General features: G+C 38.0%; 1 pseudogene; it reads left to right on the top strand.

Annotated features, from left to right (window-relative positions):
- LOC107740442 (dual specificity mitogen-activated protein kinase kinase 5-like) overlaps positions 1-6,000 on the top strand; it is a 57,484-nt pseudogene that overhangs the window by 1,321 nt on the left and 50,163 nt on the right.

Below are 6,000 nucleotides of genomic sequence, written 5' to 3'. Positions count from 1 at the left end.
CCTGTGATCAACGGCTCTGTGTAGTAAATGCTGCTCCACGTGAAAGCATGCACGTGTAGAGATTTACCGCTGATTACAGAACCGGCTTTACTGACGAGATGCGCTTTAAATATCGTGCAATATTTATCGTGCAGCCCTAATATATATACACGCATATACTGTATATGTGTATATATATATACTGTATATATGTGTATATTTGTATTTGAGAGAAATAGGCCTTTTGTGTACATAGAAAAAGTCTTAGATCTTTGAGTTCAGCTCATGAAAAATGGGGGCAAAAACAAAAGTGTTGCGTTTATAATTTTGTTCAGTGTATGTATATATCAACATAATTTGCAATACCATGGGATTCATTACAGTACACAGTCTTGTACTTTTTTTCTGATTCTGATTTTTTTACAGTCAAATCATAGTTTGTGATAGAGCTGTCACAATATCAGATTTTCACTGCATGGTTATTGTGGCCAAAATTTTTTTTATCTGGAAATCTATTGAAAGTTTGGAATAAAAGCTATCTGTCAAATTCATTTTTAACTATGTTTTCTACTTTTTGACCAATAAATCACACTCAAAATATAATTCTAGGGACATGGAGAGAGAGAGAGAGTTTGTAATAGTTACTGGCACTGTGTGTGTAGTATTAACACAATATTTTTGAAACACCACAGTTATCGCCAATATATTGCAATACCTCATCCCGGAGCTGGTTGGTTCATAAGACTGTTTAATCACAATGCTGTACTGAAATGGCTATGGAGAAAACAGATAAAAGAAAAGTACTTCCGGAACCAAGGCTGCTGAAAAGTGTGTGGTCACTGTTGCGCTCTATTACAGTCTGTTGTATTAGACTTTTGAATGCTGAGAGTGTTTTTGTTGGAAGGGAAAAGCTATTACAAATCTATTATTCCAGATCTATTCACCCTTGGGGAAAGTGTTCTCATTACTTTGCTGATTGGCAAGGATGACAAGTAGCTACCTATTTTCTTTTTTCTCTTCAATTTCTTCATCTATTTCCCTTTTCTGGCTGCACCTCTTGATGTTTCCATGGCAACGTGTGTCTTTGGCTCGAAGCCCCTTTTAAATTATACAGGTGTTAACCAAGCAAGATTAGCAAAGGGAAAACTGTAATAATAAAATCCTGTTTATTTTTTATCATTCATTATTTTTGTGTTGACTCAGGCAGTGGCCTCCCCCTGTGACCAGGCACAAATTGAAAACGCAGAAAATATTTGTCTCACGTGTTTAATAAAAAGCTATCGTAAACTTTTGCCTGATTGCCTATTCAAACACTCTTTCTTTTCAAGTCCGGGAATTAGGGTTGGGCCGATTGCGCGTTAAATATCGCATGCGATTTATCGTGCAGCCCTAATGTTAAGCTGACATCGTGATTTACTTTCACTTTCGAGATTTGTGATCACAAGGACTCCATACTATGGAGCGGCAGTACTTACCACACATTTGACAAGATTAGATGTTTGTCATTGGTGCTCAGGATCTGCAAATCATTCACAATCGTCCTATCAGACATTTCTCCTTACTCTGTATATGTGGTAAGTGAACTTTCATGTACTGTAATGCAACAGGCTACCGCTAGCAGGCGGCTAACCTTTTAGTGGCTCCGTAGAACGTGTTATTAGTTTCACACTTCGGGCACACCCCTAACCCCGCCCCGCCCCCCGATGTCATCGTCCATCACGATGTTTCACTGTAGACATCGTCCGATGCCAGTTTGGTAGACATTGCCCAACCCTACCGGGAATGTTGTTGCCTACTCTTGTTTCCTCTCTTCTTCATCTCTCTCAGATTTCGGTTTGTTGTTTTTAACGTTCTTCTTTTGAGACCGCCGTAGAAGTGCTTTCAATACTTACTGCTCACATTGTGGACACCAAGCGTAATGACTCGTAATAGTTTTTCCCCCTGTGAAGTACAGTGGAAGTTAAATGAACTATCAACTTTTATTATTTATTATTCAGTACTTAAAGTTTCGCCTCATTAGAAGCACAGCCCTCCTGGGTAGAGGAATTTTTCAAAATCCACTTTCAGCTGGTGTTGTCTTTTACCCCCCATCAGCTCTCAATGACTCTCGAGTAGCCATGGGCTTCAAAACCACCGCTTCTGCAGGAAATGAAATCACTTAGATTTGATATTTATTTATTTTTAGATGCTTTATCAAAGTGGTACCTCTCAAGGCCATTGCAGTCATTAGCCAGATTAGGCCAGAAGGTGACACACTGACAATGATGTCTCGCGGGTGTCCTGCACTGCCTGAGTGTAATTCAACTTTTTTTCCTGTCTTGATTAATTCTGCGGTCTCCGTGTGGCTGGTTTTGAAACGCACATTCTGACATTGGAGATATCTGCGGGAATGCAAGTATTCGTGACAATCTGCATTAATGCTTATGTACTTATGTTCCTCCTAAGGAACGTGCCATCGCACATCACCAAAGAATTCTTTGAGGCCATATTACTCTGACAGTGAATATTACCGCGCGTTGCAGATTGCCTCCCCGTCACATTTTGGTTAACAGCACAACCGAGTCCACTTTTTCTGAAAATGAGTTTTTCCTCCCATGATGCTGTTTGCTTCTCTGGGGAGAGCGCAAGCTGCTGAGAAGGGGGAATTTAATATGCGTGTAACATGTTTGGAAGATTGCGCCTACATTTAACCGATCATTGTGGTCATATTTCAAGCGTGTGCCCTTTGCCTTGGTGGCTCTTGGGGTCTCTGTGGGGACCTTTATAAATTTGCTTAAATTAATTCCATGTCAAGGGATCTACCATTATGTAGACTTAATAGGAATTAAGAGATGACTTCTTGCTTTACAGATGCGTAAGCTAATTCGCTGAGCTCTCTGGTGGAATCTGACCTTCAAACTGTCTTCACTCACGCTTTTTTTTACTCCAGCAGCGATCATCAGTCTGAGGTCTCTGAGATGTTCTGGCTCCCCGGTGAGCTGCTTCTTACCGTCAGCCTTTCCAGGATGTTAGTTCAAAGTTAAAGACTGACCCATGTCAGATGTAGCCTCGCTAGCACACACACACACACACACACACACACAGGCACTGATCTCCCAGGCTGGGCCGGCTAATTACGGAGCGTTTTACTTGGGGTGTGTTAATGATCGGGGTCCAACAGAGCGGAGGTCCGACGACTCTGTTCCCTCCAGCTCTCACGCTGCCTTCCTGTGATCAAACTGCCTTTAGTTATTGTCCAACAAAGGGAGGTTTCTTTTAATACACTGGTACAGATTAGTTAGGTAATTGCAGCCCTAATCGATAAAGCAACCGAGTGGAAAATTAAAGGTGTGTGTTTTGGTAGGGCTACATGGTTTCAGTGCCTGCAGGCAGTGCAGAGAGGTGACAGTGATAAATAGGGTATTTAATAACAGCTGCTCTAACACTGCTTCCTCTGCATGTCCTCGCGCGCGCGTATTCATCACGCATTCGCACGCGGCGGAGGGACGGTGCTGTACCGCCGGCCCCTCGGTTTGGCTTGCTTTTGACCTTTGTCTTGTTCTGCCTTTGTCTCTCTTTCTCTCGGTCTCTGTCTTTCTTTCAAACACTGACACTCTCCCCTCCTCTCTTGTCCATCTGGATCTGTGGTTTTTAATGGCTTTATTGTGTGTGATGGGGGCTCTGTGTTTGGACACAAAGGTCTCGTGCTGGACTGAGAGAAGAGGATGAACGACCAGATGGTTCTGTTAACCGAAACATCAATTGAATGTTCTTTTGGCAGGAGACAAAAATCTCTGCACGGGTTCGAAAGAGAGTAGAGTTCTTTTGAAATAGAATCAGCAAAAGTGATAGATGACATATTAACTGCAAAACAATTATTTTTATACAATAATATATACTTTCCGTACCCACTGTATATATATATATATATATATATATATCACATGTAAAATACACGTATTAGACAAGTTTCTGAAAAGTTTTAAAATGGATTCAGCAAAAGTGACTACGTATCAACTGCAAGATCAATTTGTAATTAATATTGAATATGTATCTATGTAAATATTGTATAAATCATTATAAATAAATAACAACTAACAAATGATATAATATGTAGTTAATGTTTTTTCGTGTGTGTGTGTATGTTAGTGCTGTCAAACGTTTAATCGCGATTTAATGCATGCAAAATAAAAGTTTTTGTTTACATAATATATGTGTGTGTACTGTGTATATTTATTATGCATATGTAAATACACACACATGCATGTATATATTTAAGGAAATATTTTGTTGATATATTAAATATATTTATATATATGAATATGAATATAAATATATACATGTAAATATTTTTAAAATCTACACAGTATGCGTGTATTTATATATAAATAATAAATATACACATGTAAACAAATTTTGTTTTATTTTGAATGCGATTAATCACGATTCATCTTTTGACAGCACTAATATATACATATGTACACACACATATTTATATATAATATCACAAAGTCTCATGTAAGTAAATGTACAGTGTCGTTACAAAACAAGTCTTTACAATTTCTTTATTAATGGCATAATTAGAGAAATTAAATAAATTATCATCGGATTAATTAAAGATAAAAATAATTACACAAAAAGCTTGCCATGACATTAATAATATCATATAATATAAGGTTTATAAATGCCAGACTCCATTTCAGCCTATTATGCAGTATAATTAATTAATAGGCAGCCATTACTGGCAGATTGCTTTTACGTCAGACTGAAATGAGAAAACTCAGTGATTGGTCTGCGTCTGGCAGCCATTACAACGGATGAATTGATACAGAGGCTGACTGGTGTTTCAAAAAGATTACCTGAGCAGGGTGCCCGATTCATTTAGCATCTTTTCTTTTCCTCCCAAAATGCAAGTGACTCTGAGAGAAAAGGAATGTGTTTTTTGATATAACATTGTTTTTATGTACTCCATGGGACGTTTTTTTATAAAAGACCTTCATTGAGCATAATATTGATTCTGTGTGTAATATACTGAAAAAATGAACCGGGCTTTTTTTAAGAGTTTAAAAAAAAATTTTTTATCCACTTTATTCTCTGCAGTATTGCAACACAGTGATGGAGCAACGCATCAATGGACTGTTACCTGAGCCTTTACAGATATTTCCACGAGGTGTGTATTGTGTGTGTTAGTGTGCTGGTCCAAATTACAGTTCAACACTGCAACAGTAAATGTGCCTGAGGCCCACCTAGAGCCTAGATCACAGATTAAAACCCCATACTCAGCAATGCCCTGCTCACATGTGTTTGTGTATGAGCATTTTCTGTTAGCAAAATCCCACTTTATTTTATCCTCAGTGGCTTCTGTGAGAGGAATAAATATTAGTTTGGTTTAGTGAAGCAATTTCTTTCTGAATATATACGCATTCACACACGCAATATTCTTAGTTAAAGGCTCCCTATGTTGTGTCTCAGTATGTCTGTTTTGCAATGATGCAGATAGAATCATTCTGTCATTTTAAACATTTAATATATTCTGCTCATGTTCTTTTTCTCTGGCCTCACGTGATCTACAATCTAGTCAATTTTCGTTTCAGCCGGTAAGACCCCAGGGATCCGCAATATACATGGCCTGAAGGTATGTGTCTCAATGATTGTTTCAGCAGAGTTGGGCATGGATTGGTTATGCTGTGTAGCACTTATTGAAATGTCAATTGAAGTCAACAATCTCTGTCTATCTGTCCCTTATTTTCTACCCCCTCAATGCTTTCATTTGTATTTTTTTATCTTCTAAAATAACAATTATTGGTTCTGCTTTCTATGTTACTCAATTAGAAAACATTATACAAAATTATGCAATGTTAAAACAAAAACATATTTAAAGCTTGCATGGTGATTCCAAAGTTTGGGGTTTGTGCATTTTATTTATTTATCCTTTTTCATGTTTTTTTTCAGTCTTTTATGCACACCACAGCATTTTATGCTTCGTATGCTCTTTTTATGTTCTTGTGCATCACCACGGAAATATTATGAACTGTTATTGCA

This window comes from Sinocyclocheilus rhinocerous, unplaced genomic scaffold (genome assembly GCF_001515625.1).
Source record: "Sinocyclocheilus rhinocerous isolate Xijiao unplaced genomic scaffold, SAMN03320098_v1.1 scaffold225, whole genome shotgun sequence".
NCBI lineage: Eukaryota > Metazoa > Chordata > Actinopteri > Cypriniformes > Cyprinidae > Sinocyclocheilus > Sinocyclocheilus rhinocerous.
Note: the sequence above shows the minus strand (reverse complement) of the source record. Positions and strands in the feature narration are given on the sequence as shown.